Here is a 24,932-nt window from a genome sequence, read left to right as displayed (position 1 = left end):
GATTATAAAATAGTCCACGATCTAAATGTTTTGTAAAAATTTCAGCCTCTTGTGATTTAGAATAGACGTGTTGTGGTAGAATAAATCTTTGTTTGAATTTGTCGCGAAAAAGGTGACATTTGATATTCGAATGCTTCGTTCTTTCGTGAAAGACATGATTTTCGACAATATGAATTGCAGCTTGATTGTCACATCTTAAAGGAATTGGCAGCTGAACATAAATATGAAAGTCTCTTAGCAAATTTGTTAGCCATTTGAGTTCACAAACTGTAGTAGCCATGCTTCGATATTCAGCTTCAACGGAAATTCTAAACACAATATTTTGTTTTTTTTTGTTTTCCAGGAAACCAGAGAATCTCTGTATTTAACACAATTATCTATAACGGATCGTCGACTATCGGAGTAGGTTGCCCAATCGGCATCTGACAACTCTCAAGTAGACCATTAGACACACAAGAGTAAAACAACCCTAGTGAAGGAGTACTCTTCAAGTATCTAACAACCTGAAGTGCAGCCTCCTAATGTATTAAAAGGAGTTTATGCATGTATTGGCTTAAATGTTGTACTCTAAAACCAATATCAGGACGAGAAAAATTCAAATATATTAGTCATCCAACCAATCTTCTAAATTTTTCTGTTTCCAACATTGTAGGACTATTTTTATCGTTAAGTTTAATCCCTTTTGACATAGAAACATATGCTGGTTGTTATTTTATAGTTCCTAAATCTTTAATTGAAAACTTTTGATCAAGAAAAAATTTAACATCTTGAATGATTTTCACACTATCTCCTGCAATTAATATGTTATCAACATAAACTAATAATGTAGTAAAACTATTTTATGTTTTTAGTTTGAAAAGACAATTGTCGTTAACAAAATGTATAAATCCATATTCAAGTAAACAATTGAAAAATTAAAATTACATTGTCTTAAGACTTGTTTTAAACCATAAAGACTTTTAGTGAGACGAAAAACCTGGTCAGTCGTTCCTTTAGTGAATCCTTCAAGAGGATATATATAAACATCTTCTTCAAGATTACCATGTAGGAATGCGTTGTTTACGTCGAACTATTGTAAAACCCAGTTGTTAGCTGAAGTTAAAGCAAGAAATAGTCTTACCGTAACAGTTTTGGCAACGAGAGAGAAGCTTTAATGAAAATCAATTCCATCCTTTTGGTTGTAACCTTTTGCAATCAGCCTCGCTTTGTATTTTGTCACTGTTCCATTCGGATTCAACTTTGTTTTGTAAACTCACCAACAACCCATAGATTTCTTTTCATTTAGAAGTAGGACTAAATCCCATGTATTATTATTTTTTAAAGTAGTAAGTTCTTCATTCATAACATCTTTCCAATGTTTTATTTTAGACGCTTCTTTAAATGATTGTGGTTCTTTAATAGTAGAAATATTTCCTAGAAATTTTAGGTATTCATCATTTACACAATTGGATACATATGGAAAGGTTATTTGTGTGTATGATATGCCACTACAATTGTTTATGGTATTATTTGCGTTGACAGTATAATCATTTAATCAGGTAGGATTTTTCTTCTCCCTAGTTCCTTTCTTTTGTTCGGTTTGTAAATATGATGTGTTTTGAAACAGATTTGTATTTATTTATGCAGTTTCAGTATCAGAAATATGTGATGCATCAATGTAATTAATAATAAGATGTGAATCAAAATCTTTAGAAAAAGTTGAATCCGAATAAAAAAAATAGTATTCTTTTCTACAAGAACTTTTTGTCTTATTTGGTATATTTTTCAGAGTGTTATATGGAAAAATGTTTTCATGAAAAATAATGTCCCTTGATAAAATTATTCTTCCATTTTAAACAGCAAAAACTCTATATCCCTTTTAACCTGAAGAATAACCAAGATATATACATTTCCTTCCTCTAGGTTCAAATTTATTTTTGTGTGGTGTATTATTTTTTATTTAACAAAGAAAACCAAAAATTTTCAAACTAGAGTAATCTGATTTTTGCCTATTTAGAAGAAAAAAATGGACATTCCCAATTTAAAACATTTAAAAGAGTTTTGTTTATTATATATTTAGCTATCAAAATTGGAAAAAGCCAAAAATGTAATGGCATTTGTGCCTGAAACTTTAGTGATCGTGCAACTTAAAGAAGATGTCGATGCTTACGTTCTACCACCCCATTTTGTTGTGGAGTGTAGATGAAAGATTTTTTATACAAAATACCATGCTTTTTTAAAAAAAAGATTGACATGCACGACTTAAAAATTCACTACCATTGTCTATGCATTATTTAAAAATTAATAGAAAAATTATGTACTTTATTCTTAGTAACATACTGGGTATCTAAACTTTCTAACAAATAGAGATTTTGAGATAGATGTTTCGTACCTATCATGTTTCCATCTTTAGGGTCATGCAATAAACATCCAGAAGAGGAAAATTAACACATAATATTGCTATTTTTTGTAAGTTTCGATACAAATATCAGATTGTATGAAAAATCAGCCACATGTAGAACATAAATTAACTTTAATTTGTTAGTAAGTCTAATACTACCCATGTTCTTAACATGTTTTTTTGTTCCATTAGGTACAAATAAAGGAATGTTTATTATTTTCTTAATATCTGTCATTAATAACAAATCAGTACATATATAGCATCTAGCTCCACTACGAATAATTCAAATTGGTTTTTCTTTATGACTATGCACAAGTATAAAAGTAGTCTTGTATAAAAGACATACCTGCATAATATGTGTCTTTTCCTTTTGTTTCTAAGAGGCGTCTATTGACAAGATCTTTTAGCGCTATCATGTCCGCATTGCTTCATTTACTCGAAGATTCTGGATGCTCCTCGTAGTTTGAGAAAGGTGTATTAATAACATTAACAGAGTTTTTAACTAATCTTAAGTCTCTTTTTCCTTTGAACCAGTCCGGGTATCCAATTATCTTGAAACACCCATCTTGTACATTTCCGCTTGATTTGCAATATTATCAGAATAAATATTTGTTGTTGGATTTGGTTCCTTTTCCATTGTTTTGTCCTTTACCTTTTCCTTTTGAATTATTTTGATTCCTTTGATGTTAATTGGTAGTGTCTCTCATTAGCATAGCAAAATTTTCATTATACTCTATCATGAGACTTTGAACTTCTTGCTATCTTTCAATGTTTAACAACATAGAATAAGCTTTGTTAATACTTGGTTCTGGATCCATTAAATGAATTTTTTGTCGAACGTTGTCATAGTATTTATTTAAACCCATTAAAAATTGTGTGATCTTGTTGGAAATATCAGATTGTATGTGTTAGAATAAGTAAAAAGAAGAAAAAGAAATAATTATTTAAAGAAATAATTATTTAAGAATAAATGCATTAATTGATTAAAATGAAATTAGGTAAAACTAAGTTAAATTAATACGACATAGTTTTGATGATGAATTCATAAGTGAATAAAACTAAATTGTGCAAATATTTTGCGCAGTTATAGCTCAAGAAGCACAAGTAGACGTCTCAGTACAAACAGGCGTATTGATCTCAAGAAGTTTAAACAGACATCTCAAGAAGACATCTCAAGTTGAGAAAGCACGAGTGAAAGTCTCTCTTCAAGTAAACGTCTCAAGTTGAAAAAATGCGAGTAGACGTCTCACTACGAGTAGATGTCTCACTACGAGTATACGTTTCACTGCGAGCAGACATCTTGCTTCAGCAGCAGTCTGAAGAAGCGCGAGCAAACGTTTTGCTTCAGCAGAAGTCTGAAGATGCACGAACAAACGTCTTGCTTCAGCAGCAGTCTGAAGAAGTGCTCTGCTTATCTACATAGCTCATCAGTATAGTGGACAATAGAGTTCGTTATAAGCATACTTCCTAGTCAACTTACTATAACTATCACCAAGTGCTCAATCATTAGAAAGTTGACACGTATCTACGTATCAGATTCGACCGTTGCCTACATTAAATGACATCAAAGTACAACGTCGAATTCCTGGACTTATGAACAACGAATCACTGTAGCTTTGGTACGACAGATCCCTGAATATCTGGATTTGAGGTACGATAAATCTTTCCTGGTCATTTCACAGTCCAAGAATCAAAGTCGACCGTTGCTACACCTCACTATAAAAGAGCTTCAGAGTACAACGATGATCTCTCTAGTTACCAGTTCCGATTTACAATATTTAACAAGCTTTAAGTTCTTATTCTCTCTCTAACTGTAAAAGCATACTTTGTATAAGTTGAGAGCATATTTATTATTGTAAGTTAAACAGAAAGTTGTTTGTTCAATAGAGTGAGTGCTAGGAGTTCAGAACAGATAGATGTTAAGTCTTGAGTTCTAACTGGGTTTGTATAGACGCTATATAAACCAAAGTCTTCTAGTGGAATCCTTGTGGAAATAGAAGAAGGGGTGACGTAGGAGTTTTATCTCCGAACATCCATAAAACTCTCGTGTTATTTACTTTCCTCATCTTAACATCTTGCATCCATAACTTCAAATCTAAAAAGTATTTCCGCACCTGAAACCGTTTAAGAGCTTGCAAAAATTTATGAAGAATAGAAACATGTTTTAAGTCCCTAATAGGATTAAAACTAAATTGAAAGTCAAGTTTAACTCAACAACATTCAACCCCCTTCTGTTATTGTATTTGATCCTAACAAGTGATATCAGAGCATGGGTTTCTATTCTCAAGCAAAACAATCATCATCATGTCTCTATTAAACAAGATTTCTATGTTCACAAAGAAAGACTGCAATGATTGGTAAATAAGGATGCAAACTCACTTGGTTTCATAAGACGACGATATGTGGTACGTCATTACTGACGGACCAATGAAGATCTGGACAATCAGCACAACCACAACCTCAACCGATGGTATTCTTGAGATGAAGGAAAAGCCAAGACATGAGTGGACTGCTGAAGATAAAAGAAATGCCAATCTAGACTGTGGCCAAAGATATTATGTACAAGACTCTGAACAAGAATATGTTCAGTAAGATCAAGTCTTGCACAACTTCCAAAGAAATATGGGAGAAGCTGACACAACTTTTTCAGGGCAACGATCAAACAAAAGAGAACAAACTTATGGTTTCCACACAAAAGTTTGATAGCTTCAAGATACGGACTGAAGAAACAATGATTGAATTCGATGAATGGTTTAACAACATTGTTATTGAACTCTGTACTTTGGGAAAGACTTACAATAACAGAAATGTTTTTATTAAAGTCGTGAGAGTCCTTCCTAGAGAATGAGATATCAAGACGATAGCGATGAGGGAATCCAAAGATCTCAACAAGATTGAGCTGCACGACTTATTCATCGATATAAAAACCTACGAGTTTGAAATAAACTCAATGAATGAAGATGAGCCATCCACATTGACCATCACAAAGGATCTCGTGACTACTGAAGATCTAGTTACAGCGATGGTTGCGAAATCTGTTAAGGAAATTAGAAACGATGCAATTTCATTCTTCGTCAAGTTTTGCAAATTCTTGAAGAAAAACAATTCTAACTCTAATTTTTATAAATCTAATAATAAACATGAATCAAAAGCTAACCTGGAATGTTTTAACTGTGATAAATCATGTCATTTCAAGACTTATTGCAAAAAGCCCAAGTGGGACGACAAGAAGTAGTCTGACAAAAGAAACATAAAAGAACAAAAAGCTCTACTGGTCGAGGAAAGAAAGAGCAAATTGGCTGACAATGAATCAGATGACAGCTCATCAAGCGAAAGTAAAGATGACGGTGTTAAATGTTTCATGGCTAACTACACTGAGGTATTTGACTTCTTCTCTAATAATTTCACGAGAGATGATCTAGTCATTGCACTCAATGATATGGTAATTGAGTACAAGAAACTGTCAGACTCTTTTAATGATACAAATTTGATAAACAAATCTGACAGTACATGTCTCTCATCTCATAATAATGAACCCAATGTTTTGAAAAATAATGAAATAAAAGAGTTCTCATCTGAGAATGAGAAGCTCAAAGAAACGATCAAAACTCTTTTTGCTGAAAACCAAAGATTGAACTATGTGATTAGTTCCTGGATAAAATCTGGGAAAACTGTTGCACAGATGATTACTGATCAAAGGCCTACCAGATGTAAATCTAGTCTAGTATTTGACAATAGCTCTCCAGATGAGTCCAGTAAAAAATTAAAACCAGTTAAAGGAAAGCTTAAATCCATAAACTTTGTCAAAAGTACTTTAACTAACACTAGAACTAGTCACAAATGTGGTGACTTAACCTTAAAAGATGATTTTAAATATGTTAAGCCGACTTCTAGCTGGCTCAAACCTGAGAAACTGACAGCCAGCTGTTCGGACAAACAAAACTTTGACAAAAAGTCAAAAAGTTTTAATAAAAAAGTATCTTATAAGGTTAAGGGATCATCAGTTGGAAGAAAGACTTCTGTCAAGTCTAAATCTTATACTTTATTGACAACACAAAATGGAAGATCCATAAAAACAACTCAAATATGGATTCCCAAGAAACTAATTAACCATGGACCCAAATAAAGTTGGGTACTAAAGATGTAAATATGTATATATGTAGGTACAACAAGACAGTAGCCTAGAGGAATCTGTTTAGTATCTGGACAGCGACTGCTCCAGACACATGACATTGAATGACATAACAAAATGCACATTACCAAAGATCACATTTGGTGATAACAACAAAGGTAAAACCGTGGGTACACTACAACAAAACATACTTTCAGCGACCCTTATATGCCAACCCATATTAAGCGTGGGTAAAAATTAAAAGAAAAAACTTTTGCCAACCTTTATATCTATGCCACCACCTTTATTTTTTTATATACCAACTTTGTAACTTTTTTAAAACCTTATAATTTAAATATTCTAAATTTTAATAATTTTTATGTTTTATTTTTAAACTTTGTAAATATTTTATTTTAATTTTTTAATTTTTTTAAAATTAAATTTGACTTAAAATTTTGTTAACATTAAAATTTAATTAATATTTTTTATATAATATAATTTTTAAACTTTTTATAGTATTACTAATAAATGTCTTTTATTTAATTATTATTTAAATTTAATTAAATTAAAAGTAAAATATGAGAGAGTTCATTAGTTTCTGAAGTGTTAATATGACATTTATCTCACATCGGAGAAAAGGAAGAAGTTTTTGGTATATAAAATATGAGAGAGTTCATTAGTTTCTGAAGTGTTTTTAAGGTTATAATGTGCTGGAATATGGGTTCACCCTAAGGGTTTAAGGTTATATTCATCAGGTACTTGAGATATGAAGGGCAAATGTGATAATAGTAGAGATAAAAAAATAACATCTAAATGAGATAATAGTAGATATAAAAAAATAACATCTAAAATGAAAATAGAAAAAAACAAATTTTAAAAAATTAGTTTTAAAATAAAATAGACTTTTAGCGACGTTTTTTTTAATTTTGCCAACGCTTAAATAAGCGTCGTTAAAACTTTCGCCTTTCGGCAATGCTTGTACCGACGCTTAAATAAGCGTGGTAAAAACTTGCGCCCACCCTGCTTCTGGCGACGCAAGAATAAGTGTCGGTAATGTTTTTGGCGACGCTTTTAAAGGTTGGCAGAAGTCTTTTTAAGCGTCGCCGAAAGTCATTTTTGTTGTAGTGGCAAGAGTAAGATTATCCATGGTAACCTTACTAATAACGTGTTGTTAGTTGAAAATCTGTGTTATAATTTGATTAACATTAGTCAGACATGTGATAATGGTTATACTATAGACTTTCAAAAATATGTATGTATAGTTAAAGATCAGCAGAGTGCTCCACTACTGATAGGAAGTAGAGTAGAAAACTCATATAAAATTAACTGGAAGCCTATGAAATCTGACCTTATTTGCATTATAGTTAAAAATGATTAAAATTGGTTTTGGCATAAAAGGTTAATTCATTTAATTTTTAAAACTATTAACATCGGTTTAAAGAATCTTGTAACTGGTATACCTAAATTGAAGTTTTCTCAAGATAATATTTTTTCTTCTGTCAAATGGACAAACAAATCAGAACAACTTTTAAAAATAAAGAGAATACTCAATCTGACATGTGTCTGAAATAATTACACAGATCTGTTTGGTAGCCCAAAACTCAGGCCGGTATTATATATATATATATATATATATATATATATATATATATATATTTTTTTTTTTTTTTGTGTTTGACTAATCATAATTTTCAAATAATATAAATATATAACTAAGAAAACATATACCAATAAACTAAAAGTTGTTATACAAGTTACAATGTTATTTTTATATGTTTTATTTCAAATAATAATAATAAAATTAATATTTTATTAAATATAATATATATTAAAAATGTGTTATTGGCTAATCATAAATTAAAAAAAGTATATATATGACTGATAAAAATATACAATTACACAAAAAAAAAAATTGTTATACAAATTAAAATGTTTTATTTTGTATGTACCTATTTTCAATTATAATAAAAATAAAACTTATTATTATTTAATTAAATATATATATATATATTAAATAATATATATATATTTTATGTATTTTCAAAATTAATATATATATATATTTATATTAAAGTAGTTAAATCTATATATTTTACAAATATATATGTTTTAAAAAATAAAATAAAAATAAAATAAGATGGTAATACTTTACTATGGTAATATGTATAAATTTTATAATTTTGTTGGTAATTTAAAATTTTAATTTTAATTTTTTAATAAAAGAGAAATAGACACCAAACAACTATCAACAATTTATTTCGCTTAAACTCAAAGTGCTTACATAACATATGAATGATTATGTGAAATTTTGATCAATTTTAAATTTATTTTATTTAATTTATTATTAAATAGTAATTATTATATGAATATTTTATTAAAATATATAATTTATGAATTTTTTTATTTTCTATGTATATGATTTGTTTTTTTAAATTTTAAACAATACAATTATTAATTATTTTCTTTTTGTTTATTATTTATTTATATTTTATTCAAAACAAGTATTTATTTTTATATTAATATATTTTAAAAATTCAACTTTAAGAAAAAAAAATATTATCAATTACACTAATAATTTATATTTTAGCTAAAATTGATTAGCTTCATATTTATTTAAAAAAAATTAATATCATTTTTATAATTTATGTTGCACAAAAATCTTATCAAATATAATATTTAATATCTCATCTATTTTTAAATAAAAAATCTTAATTAATTATAGGCATGATACCAATTAATAGGAAATTATCTCTATATATCTTTTCATTTTCTGTAAAATCTACATTATTTCTAAAGAAAAATCACTAATTGCTATTACCGAAAGAAAACAATTTCAGAAAAAGAAGAAGAAATTAAAGGTTAGTCCACTTTTGGTGGTGGTGTTTTTTTTTTTGTTCACTTTTGTTTAATTTTTTTCATTATGATTAATTAATATTCTGATGTTCTATCGATTGATTGTTTTGAAAAAATTATAAAAAAAAATAGTTGATATATATATATATATATATATATATATATATATATATATATATATATATATATATATATATATATATATATATATATATATATATATATATATATATATATATATATATATATTATAGTCCTCACTAATGCCCTTTTCTATTAGTGAATTTATATAACTTTTTTAATTTTCAAAATTAAATGATTAATTTGTTATATCCCATTGATTATATCTTATCTATCATTATTTATATTTATATCTCTAATTAAATAAAAAAAATTTTTATGTAACTACAGTTATCTCAATCACAATGACGATGAAGAAGAAAACTCATGTTAAGATTTTGAACAAAAAGGACGAGGTCTTGTACAAAAAGAAAAGGATGAAGATTAAAATTAAAAGTTATGAGTATCAAATACAACAGCGCCATGATGATAATATGAATAATGTTGTCGAATCATCTATAGATAGTGGTAGCTGTATTGTCAATACCAACATTAGCTCAATCGATTACGAGAACGATGATGATCTTGAATGTTATTCAAGTAATACTAAATATTATTATCCCAAAGAAAATATCCATATGTCAAAATTGAAAACTTATTATGAATTTTTGGAGGCTAAATTTGCTAAGGGTGTTTTGAGTTGGGAAGATAACCTGGAGATGATGGATACGAGGAGTTCATTACATATATCAGATGAAGAACACCTCTACAAAGTTAGGAATCTAGTTGCTACTTATAGTTTAATATAGTATGATCAAAATTTTATTTTTGTTAATTATAGAAAATCCATGTATATAGAAATTATTTGTTATGCTCATTAATAATTAGGATTTATGATTGAGAATTTAATCCAATTGCTAGCTAGTTAAGCAATAGTAGTTGAAATCGCTTAATAGTTCCAATTTAGAGAATATTTGATTTGAGAGAGAGAGAGAGAGCTATTCAAAATATAGTCATTTTAAAGTTTTTCATTTGTATATATAAATCCATATGAAATTAACTATTTAAGTATTAATGAAAATATTATAAAGGTCAAAATTATTTTGTTTTTGTTATTTTGGATTTTTTTTTTTAATATCAGAGGTGTCTCGTTTTCTTTTCTATAATTCAGATTTCAGTTCGTATTGTATTTTGTTCGGTCTGATATCTTCTTTAGTTGGATCGGATTTTTCTATTCCGAATAATACTTCTAACTTTCTTGGATCGTTTGTTTCTTATACCCGCCAAATGTTTTGGTGATGCCTTCTCAAGGACCCGTGATATGGACAACGAAGTTGGGACGAAAATAAGGTCACGAATCTGACGTGGTCTGCCACTCTTGTATAGGAGAGAATATAAAATGAAAATCATACTAAAATAAAAAATAAAAATGACAATGTTTGGAATATTTTAATAAAATGTAGACTAAAAATCAAGTTAAAAAAGAAAATAAAAATTCACTCCCTTGCACGTACTAATAAAAATCGTGATCTGAAGAAAAATCTCTCATTTTTTCAAAAAATAAATTTTAATTAATTTTATTCTCTAATGCACCCGTGACAAAAATCTTTCAATCAATGTTACATATTTTTTTTTTATTATTTTTCCTCCACATGTGACAAATACTTTTTTTTTCTTCTAAACTCCGTACCTATTTGACAAGGCTTTCTTTATAACTTCTTTGTCAATTTTTTGTTTTATTATTATTATTATTTTTTTATAGAGTGTCCTTAGAATTAGTGAGCCTACTGGGCCTAAAAGATAGCCTTATATATAGCCTTCCACTTTTGATTATTTTTTATCTCATTGATATAATTTAATGTCCTTTGTCTTCTCATTTGATTATTAGCATTGTTAAGATTTGATTTGATCAAAGTTATCTCAATCAAATCAAAACAAAGGTTAAGAAGGAAGCTCAGTTCGAAAATTTAAACAGAAAGAATGGGTTCTCATTTAAATCGTGGAACATAAAAAGAAAGAGGAATACAAGAAACCGTAACCAAATAAACTCTCATATAAACAATATCACATAATCTATATCTATTGGAAGTGGTAATATCAACAACAACATTGATTTAATAATTCACGAGAACAATTATGAAAGCAACTCGATGATTTTGATTGTTGTTCAAGTAATGCTAAATATTGTTGTTGAAAAAAAAGAGATCCATATGTCATAATTGAAAATTTATTACAAATGTGTTCGGTTAAGTTTGCAAAAGGTATTTTAAATTGGGAAGATGACATGGAGATTATGGATAAGAGAATATCATTGCAGACTATCTTCAAAGTTAAGAATCATACTACATTATTAATCGTTAATTTAGTTTAAACTTGATTTATATTTATTGGAGAAGAGTTATATATATATATATATATATATATATATATATATATATATATATATATATATATATATATATATATATATATATATATATATATATATATATATATATATATATATATATATATATATATATATATATAAGATGCTAATACTTGACCATGGTTATACGTGATTATATATAAATTTTATAATTGTGTGCTTTTTTTAGTAATGTAAAATTTTAATGTAAGTATAAAATGAAAAATATTTTTTTGTTATTTATATTCATATAACTTTATTTTATTTATTTTTAAAGGATAAAATTTATTCAAATTTTAATTATTAATTTAATATTTACTTTATTTCTTTTTATTATTAAATAGTAATTATTATATGAATATTTATTAAAATAAACCATTTATGATTTTATATTTTGTGTGTATGATTTTTGTAATTTTAAAGTTTAAACTATATAATTATATATATATATATATATTAATTAATAATTAATTTCTTTTCTTTATCAATTATTTCTATTTTATTCAAAATCAGGTATTTATTTTATCGTTTTTATGCTAATATATTTTAAAATTTTCATTAAAATGATGATATGAACTTAAGTTTTTTTAGTAAAATAATAATGCATATTTAATAAATTAAGATTAATTTTTTTTAGTAAGAAATTAAGATTATCAGATAACCAAATAACTAGGGGTGGGTCGATACATTATACTTTAATTTATAATATTTACCGAAAATTTCGGTATATAAAAAATTCATACATTTATCTTACCTTGATTTTGGTATACCTTAATTTCGGTATACAAAATATTCATACATTTATCTTACCTTAATTTCTGTATACGGTAATTTCGGTAATATCATACCTTTAATATCTAAAAAAAAAAAACATATTAAATTTAAAAACTTCTAATTGATTAGATAAAATTAGATAATTTATATTTTAGCTGAGTTATGCATATTTAATATCATTTTTTAATTTATTTTGCACAAAAATGAAATTAAATATATTTTTTAATATCTCATCTGTTTTTAAACAAAAAAAAATATTAATTAATGGCATGATACCAATTAATAAGAAATTATCTCTATTTTTTCCTATTTTTTCTGTAAAATCAACATTATCTTTAAAGAAAATTCATTAATTACTGTTTCGGAAGGAAATTAATTTCAGAAAAAAATAAGAAATTAAAGTTAGTGAAATTCTTCTTCATCTCAAATTCTTAGTTGATTCCACTTTTGGTGTTTTTTTATCACAATGTTCTTCATCACATGTCTAATTAATATTCTGATCATGCATCAACTGCTTGTTTTGAAAAAATAATGAAACAAAGTATATATATATATATATATATATATATAATTCTCAGCATTAACGTTATATATAATTCCTATTCAAATTTATTATATTTTTATCTAATATCATTTATTTTGTACAAGAAGAATGAGGTATTGTTTATAATTAATTTATGAAAGTGACAAAAGAATGATGTATAAGTGACGAGAATCTCAGGATGATTCAGTACCAACATTCGCTTCAATCACTACAAACAAAAACTATCTGAATTGTAACATATGTAACATATATAACATATATATGGGTGCAATGTAATTTATTTCATAATATAAGTTTTTAACAATTGTAGTAATCCATATTCAAAGAAAAAATATATTGTAAATATATTATTATAAATAGAAAGTTTTAAATTTTTTTATAAATTTATATAAATATATTATTGTAACTAATCTACTAATAGAAGCCAAAATTAGTTGCGGTTCATAAATAATTATGTGGCATCGATTCTTGTTTTTCCATAATTTCGGTCAACCACCTTTAACTTTCATCGCTCACACGCCATAGATATCTTTTATTCATTTCATTAAGGGTTCTTATCAAAACACTCTCTATAAAAAAAAAATATTCGTTTTCAAACACTCACTACAAGGAAAAGGTGTATTTGCGACGAAATTTACTGACGGAATTTCTGACGAATATGTAATTTGTGACGTTTTTTCCATTTACATAATTTTTTTGCAAATATGTGTGTCGCTAATACTCCGACAGTTGAGCATTAGGTCGGAAAGTTTTTACGACGAATTTTTCAACTACATTATTGCGACAATTTTTGCCATGGTAATAATGGCAAAGGAGTTTGCGACGATATTTACGTCGCTAATTCTGATGATATTTCCTATGAAAATATCCGTCGTCGCAAATTAATTTTTTAAATATTTTATAAATTGATTTTTTTTACCTAATTTATTTATATTATATTTTAAAAAATATAATGTAATAAAACTAAATATAAACAAAATTATACATAAAATAGCAAAATCAATCCTCCATTATCATAAAATATATTCTAATTAAACTTAAAAACAAAGTTATTAAGTATATTAAATGATATCTTTGAAACTAATAATAATAATACTAAACACAATCTATAAACGACTTTAATACGGATTTGGAGCGGCTAACTACGATGAATGCGTTAACCATGGATATGGTGTCGCATTTGTTTCTTTAAGCACCAAGTATATCAACGCGACGTAACGAAACTTCAATCTTTCAAGCACATATCAACGATGACGGAATACAACTCGAAACTGCAATTAATTATAAAAACTCTTATAATATCTTCAATTCAACCATGTTAATAATACAAAATAGAAACAATAAATAAGTAATGGAAAAATAAATCAAATAGAACTTTAATTTTTAAATTAACATGTTTTTTTACTATAATACAACTTATGTTCTCTACTATAATTTGTGGGTTGCTGCAATGAGAATTGAGAGAACATTATTCATTTGTTTGTTAAACCAGAGGTAAAAAAGTGTTTCCAAATTGTAAATTGGATTATAAAACTTATTTTAAAATAGAGCCATCATCTAAAAAAAGAAATTATCTTCCCTTGTTTGATCCCATCTCTAAAGTATTCATGTATGAGCAGACCAGGTCCAACATAAACATATTCTTTCTCCAAAGCATCTAAAACCGTGAGAATTGGTAAGTGTTATGCTCCTCCAATTATAAACAATAAAAAATAAATGATGCATGTTTGGACAGAATATAATAGCACATCTTCATAGTTCATACTTACATCTCCATTCTAATCTAATTAGAACAAATTTTGCTTTCATCAAACTTACTTGTTTAATTACACCAGATTTTTACAGTCTCCAACACCTGCAACAAAACATTCATTGAGACAACACAACCAATAGACTAATTAATACTTGATGATCTATGTATGCATGAAAAATAAAACCACGTATGATATTTACCTGATAATTCCCAAGTGTACATAATTTGATGCCGGCTGCACAATAGTCGAAATAATACTTTATGTTCTTATGAACTTGTCATCAAATCCCAATCCAATTATGTCACTGAAAACATGATCATTATTAATATTTTTTCCATATCAGAATCTAACTATATTGTTATTATAATGTTCTTCATTCACCTTTGATGCTCCAAGAAGTTTTTCCTCCAATATCTTAGAGTTTGGTAGTAATGGATGCCTATATCCTCCAAGTGCTCAACACTGAATAATCAAGAATTTCTTAATACAGATGCAACATGATTATCATCATATTATCAAGGAATTCAATCTTACCACATCCTCAATGATCCCACCATTACAAATGTTATTCTACTTAAACAAGGCAAGCAACCGCCAGGGAAAGTATATTCCTTTATGAAATCTGAACTTTGTCTGTGCTCATCGTACCTTTCATCTGGAATCGATATAAACTAAACAAGAAGTTCATGGTAAAAGTTTGGTTATAATTATAATATCTTTGAATTTAAATTTGAACATGTTTAGTTACCTATAGGACAAGGATTCCATCTTCTGCTAATAATGATTCACAACTTCCAAAAAACTCATTCATATATTCATGGCCAATAGCTTCAATCATTTCACTAGTGAAACCATAGTCAAATATTAATTAACACAAGCTCTATAAGACTATAACATATTTATAAAGATGAAATGACTTGCCAAGAAATTCTTCTGTCAAATTTGTAGATACTGGCCATTTAACGATAATCGCAAAGTAGGAATATTATTCGATCCTGAAAAGACAACAAATCCACTTAAATGTAAACATTATCAAGAAACAAATTTCATTTCGAGGATAAAATGTGATTGCCTGAAGACCAGCTTCCTTCACTTTCATTTATGCATAAGTTTGTTGCTCTACAGACAATGTGATGCCTGTATATTTACAACCAGTTTGCTTCACAACTTCAATGGCTAGACTTCCCCAACCGCTTCCAAATTCAAGGATTTCATGTGTCTTCAAAGACTAAACTTCCCCTGTAATTTTTGCCTAATTTTTCAAAGGAAGAAGTTTAAGTAATGAAGCTGGAAGCTGAAGTAGTTTGTAGAGCTATATATATAGTTCTTACTTTTTTAATCAGAAAATCTTCCATAATTATGCTGTTTTCAAGTCTTCATCTTCTGACTGCCAGATTATATGTACATTGGAAGAAAACCATTTAGAAAATATGTGAAAAAAGATGAAAAGATGAAAACTTCTACCTTAAAGATTGCACAGGAGTATGTGTCATTGTTTCGTCCAAGAACAGAGCAAAGAGTTGATTACTCTATAAAAAATAATAAATGAAATGTAAGATTATATGTATATGATTAGAAAGATATGTTCATCAAAGTATAATCATACCATTAATTTGTACCAGGTCATAATGTCGAGATATATTCCTGCGAGCCTATGTAAGAGTATTTCGCCTTGAAACATGCTCAAGGAAATACTTTGCCGATGCAATGCTAGCAGTGAAAATCAATGGTGTCCACCAACCCCTAAAATCCAAAGATGGTATTATTAATCTTATTCTTAGCAAATAAAGATGGCTAAAATACTGAACACAAATTACCTTCTTTTGGTAGATTTGGCAATAGATGTTTATAAATTGCTCATGGCAATGAAAATCTGCAATATTTTACTAGCACTTTACTAATCCCATGCATGAAGAAAAATAAACTTCAGGCATGACCTAATCAAATCCACTGTCTTACCATAAATAGGTTTTGAAGACCTTCATCTTTATCTACTAATGAGAAATCTCCATTAACATATGCATCTGCAAGCCTAAATCAGCTTGTGTAACTTAATCATTTTAATTTGTAAATTCAAAACCAGAATAATACTTGATGATCTATACATCAAAACTTAATTAACACCAAGTAGTATGCATATATGATACACATATCTATCACCTTCATATCAACCGCATTGATCAATTACGCCAACATTTCCACCATAATAATCAGATTAATGGAAGTGATAAACCATTATTTGCTGCAATGTGGCATCAATCATTCATTGATAATCTGTTTCAGAAACCTTACTAAGGAAACATTAAAAAAAACAAATGAAAATGAGAGCACCCTATATTGAGTTTAAAACAGTATAACTTGACTAATTCAATAACAACTTGACTAACAAGCCTACTATATGTAAGCAGGATAAGAGAGAATTGCAAATTATCCGTAGATGTTGCTTGTGTTCATGATCCGGATATAAAGCATTTTTAGCTAAGGTGTTTTAAAATTGTTTTAATGACAAAGATTACGAATATATGTATAAGAAGAAAGATGTATTAATGGAGAAGAAACATACGGATAAGATGGTGTATATATCATCGTCGACGACGATTAACTTAATTGGAAACTTTTTCACAATTATGGCTTCCATTTCTGAGATGATTTAAGCTAAATTCACGTTCAATTTTCCAATCATAGTCAATGTAGGTCTTCATCTATACGGATAATTATCAAAACTTAATTTTGCAATAGCAAGATCGCCAAAGAGAGATCGAAACTCACGTATAACATAGTAAACAATGCAATCCAGGTGCGCCGATGATCGGAAATATGCAATCGTTCTCGAATTGGTCGATGATCATAGATTCGTCATTCTTCATTGTCACCGAGGTAGTCGAGACGTTCTTCCGCTGCGATGAACGATGGGAATTTAATGGAACAAATCGATATAAACCTCGTTTCATCATTTCCAAAGGATTTGTTAGAAAGAGAGATCGATTTAGAGAGAGGGAATTGTTGAGGAGATAAATGAGAAAATGAAGAGTGGAAGACAGATCATCGACGATGAAGAAAAATTTCATTGATATCAATGGTTTTTTCGACGAATCATATTACCTAAGGAGTTTTCGACTACCTAGTCTTACCTACAGAATTTTCGACGAACGTATTACCTACAGAGTTTTCGACGACTGAATATTATCTATTATTTTTAAATTAATTATTTATACATAATTTATTAAATTAATTAGTTTATAAATAATTTGTCAGATATTATTTTCATTATTTATATTAAATTAAATGTAGAGATGAAATTGAAAGTATCAAAATATTTGATGAAATAATTTTTTTTATTAATAAATCATTATTTATATTAATTGACTCTTAATAATTTTTAAAACTTGATTAGAATCCTAAATGACATTTCAAAAGATATTTTTTTACAAAATAAATTCTCTCCTTAATACAAATAATACGTTGAAACTACAGTTGAAACTAATGAACGAAAATATGCGACGGAATTTCCATGCTAAATATTATATATTATTTTTTGACTAACTAAAATATCTTACATTTTTTTGTCGAAAATTGTATCCAAAATTTAGTATGAATTAACTATGGTAAATATCTTTGTTTTTTGCTACAATTTTTTCTTCATTTATTAATATTTTCGACGGTTAATGTTTTTTGTGGATCAAACCGTCACAATATTCGTCGCATATTTTCGACGTTAACTATGCGTCAGTATTTATTCGTCGCTAATCAAACGTTTTTTTGTAGTGACTTTCTTCAAACAATTGTTTCTTATCAAATCTTCCTAATGGTTCTTACTCGTTCTATACTTAATCGTCTCCTTTCAATCACTCCTAGCTCGTTCACTCTTCGGTTGATTTTAACCGGCGAGGAAACCCCATGATATGACTTAACCTTCAATAGTGAGAACCAATCTGAAAAGATTGAAACAATAGCGGAGGTTGACATTGTAGAGAAGATGTATGATTGAAAATGAATAATTGTATATACGAATGAGAAATGTACAAGTTATTTATATTACAATTTGTTATATGTAAAGTCTAAATATGGGTAAGAATTAGTTGTGCAATCACTAAGATTATGGAGGAATATATTGTGACTTGATTGCATCTTTGACTTGCAGATTTTGTGGAGTAAGATTGTCTGGTTCCTTAACAGACATATCTTTTGAAAGCACTGAGTTGGAAACCGTGAAGGTGGAGCTGGCAGCAGTACAAGTTCAGATGGAGGCTATGAGCACTAATACCACCGAAAATCTCACCTCCTATAATTAAATGCATATTCATTATAGATAATATGTGAACAATCAATCATACAACTATTCGGGTTGTCCAAGAGATGACCATAAAGGTATTTCATTTCATTTGTAGAAATTTTGATTCTTTATGCATAATATGAACTACTTTACATGTATATATATGTTACCCTATTTGACTTTTGATTTTATTGTTTTTACTGATTTCATAGATAAATGATTTGTTTTTGGTTAAGAATAGTTTGATAAACTATATGGTGGGTTCTTTGGATGCGAAAAAGAAAAAGGATTAAAAGGACTTGGATAAACTAGAAATCTCGGATGGAAACAAGAAAAGGAAGAACATAGATTGAAGTTTAATGTCTTTTGAATGATGTTTTTGAAGTTGTTGAATATTTATCTTGTTATTGTGTTGATTATTTTTAAACATTATGGATATTTATTTTTGAACATTTTATGGATATATATGATTATGTTTATTTATGTTTTCAAATCTTCAGTTTTATTACATTTGCACTTTTTTTTGCCATTTTTTCTATATAATTTATTGCAAATAATATTGTTGATCGAATACCTTGTTTAGTAAAGAATTTTCAACTCTCGGCTACAAATCCACTATATGAATGTGCATTAAATTTTACATTAATTCAGATCATCGCCAAATTGTTGTAATTTTGTAATATTGATAATACGTATTTTTGCAAAACCTATTATGGATCAAATGACATATTTTGTGAATATTTTTCAATTCTATGTTAGAAATCCCTTGTATGAGAGTGCAATAACTTTTGCACTAATCCATGTTCATCATCAAATTGTTGTAATATTTATAATGTCAATAATAGGTATTATTGCAAAAGCTATTGCAGATTGAATGACATTTTTTGTAACTATTTTCCAACTCTCAAGTAAAAATTCCCTATTTTATAGTGCAATAAGTTTTGCACTAATTCATGTTCATCGCCATTTTTTTTTTATAATCTTCGCAATATCAATAATACGTAATATTGTAAATTTTATTATGGATCGAATGTCATATTTTATAATTATTTTTCAACTCTCGGGAAGAAATTCTTTGTTTTATAATGCAATAATTTTTGCACTAATACATATTTATCGCCAAATTTTTGTAATATTAATAATACGCATTATTGCAAACCTATTGCAGATCAAATGACATATTTTATAAAAAAATTATATATTTTATAAATAATAAAAAGATTTACGACACACATGTCAAGACTATTTTTTTTTTTTTAAAAAGTCTTAGCTTTCGGTTATAGAAATTTACAGGCGTTACAACCTTTATATATATATATATATGGTTAGAGATTTTAGTATAACTTAATCTAATATTCAAATTCGAATAATTCAATAATTTATTTGTCAAAATCCAATAACTTATATGTCAAAATTCGGATTGAAAATTAATAATTGAAAATACTAATTTATCAAAGTTATTAAATAAAGAACGAAATTAGATAGATTACAAATATATAATCTAATATAAATCAATATGTTAGATAATCTAACCTATGATTATATAACATAATTTAAGATATGGTTATATAACCCGATAATAAAAGTTAATCTAACAAACTCACTTGATGAACGGTGGCTCGGATGCGTCAAACAGCAGCGAAGCGGAAGAAGAATAGAAGAAACCGTGGACCTGCAAAAGAAGAATATAAATCAATATGCAAAGGAAGAATTAAGCCACAAAAGAAAAATTGAAGAAAAAAGAAAGAGAACTAACCTTTTGGGGCAGGAACAGCAGCGGAGCAAGGCAGAAACGAAAGTGAGAGTGAGGGAGAAAGAGTATTAGTAACAGTTGTGAGTTGTTACGATTTTTTAAAAAACAGTGCTCTTTTTCTACCATATAGCATGTTACAAATATATTATTATCATACTTTCTTTATTTTATTTTTTAAAATTATTTATTTTTATAATTAATTTTAAAATAACCACTTACATCTGTGTATATATATTATAAATAATAAAAAGATTTACAGCTTTTTTTTAAGTCTTAGCTTTTGGTGGTTATGGTTATAGAGATTTACGTACCTTTTCTTTCTTTATTTATTTATTTATTTATATTTATATTAGTTTAAATTTTTTTTTTTTTCAAACTAACGACTGTATATTTAGGTATACAAAAGTATCTAAATTTAAAGTTTTATTTACAAAGAATTTGTTTCATCTTGTTTTTTAATAAATTGTTAAATAAATAATTTTTTTAGAATATTATTAATTTATTAAAACCATTTAAAAATGAATACTAATACAAATATATAAATATATTATATGTATAATAATTATTTATTTAATTTTTAATTATAATTAATGAGTATTTATAGAAACTATTTATAACAAATAATAAATTTTAAAAAATTAATACTAAAGAATTATAGAAACAATATTACATAATATATTAAAAGAAATATTAATTAAATTTAATTTTTAATTTACTTTTTTTTCAACTTTCATTAATAAAATATATTTTGTTTTACATTATCATTTTATAAAAATACCTAATAATTAAAAAAAACTAGTTAATTTAAAATTTTAACAACATTTATCATTACACTTTTATATAATTATAACAAAAAATTATTTTTTATATTTTGAAATATAATAATTTGTATCATAATATTTAGTTAATTAAATATTTGTATCCTAATATTTAATTAATTAATATTTTTTTTCAAAATAAAAAATAAAATTTATTTTAATAAAGTTATTTAAAATTAATAAAATATCTTATTATTAAAATTAATATAATATAAAATAAAATTTTAATATATATATGTAATTGATTAAATATTAGGATAAACTTATTTATTTTAAAATTTAAAAATTATAATATTTTAAATTATTATTTAAAATAAATTATATATTTTAAATGTTAAAATTTTGATATAATATTTATTATATAAATAGAATTTAATAAATATATATTAAATAGAACAAAAATACATATATTATCAAATAAAATTTTGAAATAATAATTAAATTAAATTATAAAGTATTTAAATAAAATAAATGTGATATATTATATTATTATACATTTTTATATTAAAATAGAATATAAATTATTTAATATTAATAATAAATTTTATAATAAATTAATAAATTTAATTTTTTATTATATTTTATAGATATAAATATATTTAATTAAAAACTAAAAAACATCTCAAAAAACTAAAAAACACTTTTAAATAATTTATACAAGTAATATATTAATAATTATTTTTTTGTATTTTATAGATATAAATATAGAAACAATATTACATAATATATTATAAGAAATATTAATTAAATTTAATTTTTAATTTACTTTTTTTTCAACTTTCATTAATAAAATATATTTTGTTTTACATTATCATTTTATAAAAATACCTAATAATTAAAAAAACTAGTTAATTTAAAATTTTAACAACATTTATCATTACACTTTTATATAATTATAACAAAAAATTATTTTTTATATTTTGAAATATAATAATTTGTATCCTAATATTTAATTAATTAATATTTTTTTTCAAAATAAAAAATAAAATTTATTTTAATAAAGTTATTTAAAATTAATAAAATATCTTATTATTAAAATTAATATAATATAAAATAAAATTTTAATATATATATGTAATTGATTAAATATTAGGATAAAATTATTTATTTTAAAATTTTAAAATTATAATATTTTAAATTATTATTTAAAATAAATTATATATTTTAAATGTTAAAATTTTGATATAATATTTATTATATAAATAGAATTTAATAAATATATATTAAATAGAACAAAAATACATATATTATCAAATAAAATTTTGAAATAATAATTAAATTAAATTATAAAGTATTTAAATAAAATAAATGTGATATATTATATTATTATACATTTTTATATTAAAATAGAATTATAAATTATTTAATATTAATAATAAATTTTATAATAAATTAATAAATTTAATTTTTTATTATATTTTATAGATATAAATATATTTAATTAAAAACTAAAAAACATCTCAAAAAACTAAAAAAACACTTTTAAATAAATTATACAAGTAATATATTAATAATTATTTTTTGTATTTTATAGATATAAATATATTTAAGTTAAAAACTAAAAAAATCTAAAAAACACTTTTGAATAATTTTTACAATTAAAACAAAAAATAATATTATCTAATTTAATGTTATATTTGGTTTATTTCCTTTATTTTCATATTATTTTGTTGATATAAGTTTTATTTTTAATATTGAAAAAATTAAATTTATTTTAAATTTTTAAGAAAATTTATTATTATAATTTTATATATTTATAATAATAAAAAATAATAAATTTAAAAAAAATTAAATTTATTTTAAATAAATAATTTTTTTTAACATATATTTTAATGATTAAAAATTAGTTATTTTCAAATTTTAAAAAAATATTTATCATTACAATATTTTTTATTATAATAATAACAAATGACATTAAATTTTAAGTTTTATTTACATTATTCCTATATAATTTTTATATTATTGTTTAAATATATGTTTTTAATTAATATTTATATAATAAATATCAAATAATTATAATTAATGTTTTCACATAATATATTTTTAATATTTATAACTTAAATAAATTCTCACATTTATTTATAATTGATGTTTTAACATAAAGTACATTTTTAATTTTATATTTATAACTTAAATCAATCCTAACATTTATATTATAATTTTTAATAATTAGGCTTTAAATTCTTTTATATTTATTTTATATTTTTTTTGTTTTGTTACATAAAGATTTTGAACTTGTTAATGATAATTCAAATCACTATAAAAGTAATAGTGATATAATATATATATATATATATATATATATATATATATATATATATATATATATATATATATATATATATATATTATATATAATAAATTGAAATAAAAAAAAATTTATAAAAAAATTATATTTTATTAATTTTAAAATTTATTTATTTGTTTATTTTTTTAATAAAATTATAAAACAAATTTTTATTTAATTTGTAAATTTATTTTTATTAATGAAAATTTATTTCAGCAATAAAACAAATTTTATTTGAAAATAAGTTTTATATTTATAATTTAAATAAATTGTAATATTTATTATATATTTTAAGTTTTATATTATTTTATTAATTAAAATATTATATTTTTTATTCCCAATATCTTAAAAACAAAAGTTTTTAAAATGAAAAATTATTTTAAATTATATATAATATAGATTATGAGATTGTTGTAAAGATAATGGGAATGAAAAATTTCATTATATTTTATTAAGAAAATCATTTATTTTATTATTTCATACATATACATATGTTTTCTTGTTTTCATATAACAATACTAAAATTTGATAAATATATTAAAAATATACAATAAAACAATCGATTAACAGTTAATATGAACTTAGTACTTGTTAGAAACTAGGTTAACATTCATTTGAATGATTTTCTTTATCTCAAATTAATATTAAATTGTAAGCTAAATTTGTATTTTCGACTTTCAATCTCTATTTTTCTTAAACAGTTTAATTTCCATTCAATTCAAATAAAATATTAGAAATTATAATTAAGCAAACCAAAATAACATATAAATTATTTTAGACTTATCAATCTCATTTCATATTTCTATAAAATTGTCTTAAAATATTTATTTAACAGATTGAGAAAGGTATTAGAGACAATCTTATCTAATCATCATATGACGTTCCTTAAATGTAGTAAAATATATGATGATGTATAAA

General features: G+C 24.9%; 1 pseudogene; it reads right to left on the bottom strand.

Annotated features, from left to right (window-relative positions):
* Positions 1–377: 377 nt before the first annotated feature.
* On the bottom strand, positions 378–17,837 carry LOC124944906 (annotated as a pseudogene).
* Between the last annotated feature and the right edge of the window lie 7,095 nt (positions 17,838–24,932).

The sequence above is a fragment of the Impatiens glandulifera genome, chromosome 7 (assembly GCF_907164915.1).
Source record: "Impatiens glandulifera chromosome 7, dImpGla2.1, whole genome shotgun sequence".
NCBI classification, from domain to species: domain Eukaryota; kingdom Viridiplantae; phylum Streptophyta; class Magnoliopsida; order Ericales; family Balsaminaceae; genus Impatiens; species Impatiens glandulifera.
The sequence above is the reverse complement of the archived record's forward strand: the minus strand, read 5'-3'. Positions and strand labels throughout refer to the sequence as shown.